Genomic DNA, 6,380 nt, shown 5'->3' on the forward strand with positions numbered 1-6,380 from the left:
AAAATCAAAATGGCAAGATATATATATATATTCTGAGAAAAAAAAGGTCATAATTGTGAAATATAAACTTGCTTTTGTTAGGGAAAAAAGTCATAATTCTAAGATAAAAAGTAGCAAGTTACTCTGTGACAAAAATAAAAATTGCAAGATATAAACTGCAGAATTATGAAATGTAAACCTCAACTTGTGAGAAACGTAGTCAGAAATCTGCATTTATACAGTATTTAGAAATATTTAAATTTTGCTGTATTATCTCATAATTCTGCTTTCTTCTTCCACCACAGAATGCAAAAGAAAATCAACAGCAACGTTTTATCTTTTTCTCAGAATTGCAAGAAAATGTCAGAATTGAGCAAAAGTTACATTTTCTTATTTATAAAATTTTTCCCATGGTGATAAAACAGGCTTCCATATATATCATACTTGGTGCCTCAATCTGTCTCTTTTAAAACAATTCTCATCCTGTTTTTCAGTGGATCATATATCTATCAAATGCCACATGAATGACTATGATATACTGTGCAGTTTGTAAGGGGTACACAGGGTCTTTTCTTGCCAGACTGATTGCTGGTCATATTCCTCAGGCTGTTTTGTAAATAAAGAACACTGTGATGCAAACAAGTGTGGCGATCCATGATTGGATGCATGCAGATGGTTTTGAAACACCCCTTAAATAATTAGACTTCTTATGTAAATGTCCCGCATGACAAATACTGTGCTCACGTTATCATTTAGAAACATACTATGTGCAAATGACTGATATTAGTTCATTACTCGGTTCCCAGCCTAACCTTTCATGCATATGAGTTTTGCATTATAGATATGCTGCAATTTGTAACAAGCCAAGCACATAAACAGTAAAGAATAGCTTATGTAAATCCGCATATGCATAAATATTTGGCCTGGGTGAAAGTGTGAGGACTGATGGAAGCTAGTGTTTGAAGTTGTAGCTGCAAAGAGAGAGGGAGAGAGGCTTTGTGCCGGACAAGCCGACTGATACAAAAGCAGTGTGGCCGGCTGCATTCAGCTCTGCTCTCTGTAATCTATTATTCAACAGGGACTCAGCTGCCTTCCTGAGGCTTTACAACCAAGAGAGAACAGGAATGAGGCAGAATAACTTCAGTTCTGTCTGTTTCAGCTCACAATCTCTGTATATACTGTGCTTTACAGACATATTCTCAACCAGTTCTCTCATTTACCAGCTAAAGATTCCCATTTTGTAGAACCAAGGCTCAGGATTATATACATTTTACAAAATTCAACAGCAGAATTGTTATTTAACATTACATTACACACCATAATAGCTTAAACAGGCCTCTTGTTTCATTCATCACAGTTAGTTTACATTCTTATAACTTCTGCTAACACAGAAAACCAGAACATCATAATCCAGGCAATAATTAAAATAGATTAGGTGGCCACCTGAATATAATAGCAATGCACTCATTAAAAAGCAAAACTGTTTTGCGATAATACACTGATAAGAATACAATCTTGTTGAGTAATTGCATGGGGCTTCATCACAGATGAAAATTATAATGTTATATGGCTATTTACATAATAATAACAATAGTGCATTAACAATAAATTCACTAGAAATTTAGAAAAGATACTGGATCAATTTGAATGGAATGAAACATTAAACTAGAGGCAGTATAAAATAGGCTATTAACATTAATGTATGCATAGAAACTTGACAATGACAAGTTAATTTTGCATAGAACCTGTTCATTTCTATGTCTGCCATAATAGCTTTGGGCTTTGCTAAACACATAATAAAGAATAACTTTGTTATTAATTATTCATTTTGTTGCTGCAGTGCAACAGTTAATAGGAAGGTTGGTATTCACAAATAAATCTTGTTGAAAAGCATACGCAGTCTGCTCATGCGTTTAGTATTCTTAAAATAATAATGTAATGGATACAGGACATAAATCTGGATTTGAAAAAAAGAATTCACAGCAGTTACGAAATGTATAAATCAAAATAAAGTTTGAGAAAAATGCAGTGGTTTAATGTTTTGCTCTTTTTACAATTAAGACTATATTTAAGGATGCATCCAGATTGGTTTCATTTTTTGTCATCCTTTGTTGTACTAAAAATCAAAAGGGCTTAAACCTAACATTTAAGGTCAAAACTGATGACATAACTTTAGATCTAGAGGTTTACATTTTTATTAATTTTCTTTTACAGATTTTAGTTCAACATTTTGCGATAAGTGATTCAATATGTAACATTAAAACAATGCCTCTCCGAGCGCAAGGGCCTCTAAAAGTAGTTTTTATGTGCATCTTCAAACTCCTGTGGTTTGAAAAAATACAGTGCATCAAATAAAAACAAGCTCTATGTTTCACGGTACAAGCTAAGATTTATAACCGCACATATGAAAGTCAAATAGCACGCTCTAGAATTCCCAGTAAAGTTCAGCTAGCCTTTTCCGCAGGATGCTACGGCTTCAGCTTGAGCGCTGACAGTAGAGTGCATCCAACTCTGTATGCTCTTAACCTTTTTTGACAGATAACTCTATATTAATTTGGCCCAAACTGCCAGTGTCAGGTTCGAGTTCAATGATTATTTATACTGAAACAATACAGACAGATCCTTCTGCTGTAGCTTATATAAGTATGTTGCTCATTTGCTCTTCCCTTGAGGATGAAAACTTGCTTTCAACCCAATTCCCTGCCTCTCACACCAGCTTCTACAGCTCAATAGCCTTTGTGTTACTGGCCAAAACTACTGTAGAACTTTTATGAAGATACTCCTGTCCACAAATCAGTTATGGGTGGGAAAAGCGTGCCTATCTCCCTTTGCCATTCTCCATCTCGTTCTGTCTGCATGCCTCCTGCAATCAAAAAGATCTCCGTGCTTTGACTTCTTGGTGAAAAATTCATGTGAAAGGAGTGTTATGCAACTCTAGTTCTTAATCTGCTCTATAGTGCATTTCAAAAACAAAGACTCAGGGAAAAATGGCATTATAGGGACTGGAAACTATATTTTTCTCCTCTATCTCCTTCTGTCTCTTTTTTATGTTATTCTTCATATCAAAAGAGGTTTAGCTCAATGTTGCATCAGACTTCAGAAGAGAGTATAGAAATGATAAACCTTTGAGTTATTTTTGGATGAAACACAACACACTGCAATGGCTTTAGAACTTCACTGCAGACTCCAGTGAAAGACTTTTGTACAGTTTTCTATTTATAATGGCCTTGTTCTTTTTAGCAGATCAGTCGATCCACAAATAAATAGTCTGTGATAATGTTTGAATAGAATGCTTGATTGAGTAGCCTACATAAAAAGGGTTCTTTGCCTAAAATAATTATTTATATTTTGAGCCGAGAGGTCAGATTTGGCAGGAAATTTTAGTCACTCATCACTTGAGTGAGTACATAAAAAGTAGTGCTGGATTGCGATTAATCGCATCCAAAATATAAGTTTTTGTTTACATAGTATAATGTATGTGTAGTGTATTTGTTATGTATCTACACGTATATATTTCTGAAAAATCTTATTTTTATATATTAAATATATTTATAATGTAAATTATATGAATATAAATATAGAAATACATGTAAAAATGATTATATACTGTATGTATATATATATATATATATATATATATATATATATATATATACACAGAACACACATATATATTATGCAAACAATAACTTTTATTTTGGATGCGATTTATCGCGATTAATCATTTGACAGCACTAAAAAGTGTTGATTTTTATTTTACGCCATCGGGTAGGATTTGACGGAAAATTTCAGTCGCTCATCAGAAAGAAAAGAAAACACAAGTTTCTGTGGTGGCAGATATAGCTTGCTTTCTTAAATGACACATTTCACAGGTATATACCTTTTCTTTTCTTTTCTTTTTATTTTTTGGACTGTCAGTCGATATTAGTTGGTGAACAGAATTACAAAACCGCACTGATATGATGATCTCTAGCAACTATGATATTAGATTTATCTGAGCAACTTGTAATTTTATGTTTAAACCACAGATGGCAATAGAGATGCCAAAGTTTTATACCACCTTATATTTAAGCAGTTTAGATTTCTAAACTACTTTAATTTGAAACAGATCATTATTGAGTTAAAGATTACAAATACTTCCAACTCTCCAATAATGTTTTTTGATAGAACAATCTGCTTCGGTGTGGAAAGTTTCTTGACATTTCACACAAACAACACACGGAACATTGTTTTATTGCTTATGTATTATTTATATCACCAGCAGTAAGGAGAGTATGCTTCTGGTCCAAAACTCTCAGCATAGACATGGAAGCAGGCCTGTACATATAACCACTGTAGAGCGAAGCAAAGTATAGGATAATATCCTTTGCATTATTTATGCCTTGTTGTGTTCACAAAACAATGTGAGAATGAGTGTACAAGGTTTAGGCTACACAAATTGTGCTGTCATCTTCTCATGGATAATGACACCTGAACTGTTTTCAATAGTGGAGTATGAAATGACATACAGATGAAAGAAGCACTTCACACATTAGCTTTGTAGTGATAATATAAACATGTTTTGGTTCCAAACCCTGAACCCAAAGCACCTGCAAAATTAGAGCGCTGCCCTCATTATGATGGAAATTGTATTATTATTATTTCCATCTGTATGATTCAGAGCAAGCCTCAGAAGAGCTCTTCTTATGTTGCTGATGAAACTGCGAGCGTAAGTCTTTTTTGTCGTCCAATAATGAACAACATCAGACAGATTCACTGGTGCTCTGGGGGCATGTTTTTCTCCTAAAATAAAGAAACAAATAATTCTCTTTGAAAGAGGAAATGCATGCACTGTATCTTAAATTCTGAATCATAAAGTTCACAGATTTTGCTGAATAAGTCAGGTTCTCAAAGAAACATAATATGAAACACGAGCAGTTTTTAACAACTTTTTATTGTTAAACGGCAATGTTTATATATATTTTTATTTTTTCAGGTGCTATATATATATAGCACCATATATATATAGGCCTATTTATATGTATTAAAAAAACACTTTTTTTCTCCACCATTTTTTATCTTTCTAAAAAAAAAAAAAGTTTTCAAAAGCATAAAAAATATAATTTACAACATCAATAGGATCTTACTCTTATCATGCAAATAGTGTTTAAAACACCATTTTATTCTGTAATAATAAATCAATTTTATTTGCTGTACAGTAGTGTCCTCCAGTGGTAAAAATGTAAAATTGACAACATAACTTCTGATTTATGGTCTAATTTCTGTTCCTCCTGTAATGCTGTCCTTGAGGAAGAGGAGAAGGAATAGAATGAAGAAGGAGGAGGACGACCAAATAAACCAGAACCCTTTTCTAACAGACTAACTCTTTCCTTTTTAACATCCAGATAAGAGCAGCGCAAGAGTTACTCTGGGTTTCAAGATGATCTACTCACGAGATCTTGTAGTTTTCTCTTTCAGGATAATTTCGCACTGCAGGGCCGTGTCACCATGACAGCTGACCCCGCCTCTCTGTCCTGACAGGCTACTTTTGGATTCTTTCAATAAAAGCCCTTTGATTGCACACTGGGGCACCTCAGGGTTCCCTGAATGGCTGTCTGAGCTGTCAGAGTGATAGACGGGTGGGTATTTTACCTCAGAAAGTAACAAGCGAGGCGTTAACTCTACAAGTGTAAGACCTCTGCCATTCAAATGGTAACCTCTCTCGGGCAGATGTATTCACTGCTGAAAACCAGACAGCTGAACAAAAGTGGATTGAGATGTACCCATCTATAGCATCTCTCTAAAACGCCGCATAAATGAAAGATTCTTTTTTAGGCATACTCAGAAATATTTAAATTCATGTTGGGTAATCTGGTTAAGCTGATGTATGAGTGGTAAAGAAAAATAATGCATTAGCAGTCAGACAGAAACCATGTGGTTTTATTATTTAAAACTATATGACAGTCTGTAATGCAAAAAAAAAAAAAAGATGAACTGAAATGAGCTGGATGTGGACACAAACATTACAACACTGATACTTTTATTTAACAAAAACTGAATAAACATTAAACTGACTTTCTCTGAATAATGACACTACTGCCTTCTATAGAGCTGCTTATAGCTGAAATGAACTAGTTTCAACATAGATGAACTTGACACAGTTCTTGAACTGAACTGAAACAACACTGAATTTTAGCCAAATAATGGCACTATTGCATTCTGTTGGACTGCTTTTCAGCTGAGATTTGTCTTCATTTACTCACCATTTCTTCTGTTGACTGCAGCCACTAACTTCCATAGTACTTTTTCCCCCCATACTATGGAAGTCAATGGCAACTGTTGTATCTTTTTTTTTGTATTCAGCAGAAAAACTTTATGTTTGGAACAACATAAGAGAAATTAAATGATGACAAAATGTTATA

Source organism: Carassius carassius, chromosome 15 (genome assembly GCF_963082965.1).
Source record: "Carassius carassius chromosome 15, fCarCar2.1, whole genome shotgun sequence".
NCBI classification, from domain to species: Eukaryota; Metazoa; Chordata; class Actinopteri; order Cypriniformes; family Cyprinidae; genus Carassius; species Carassius carassius.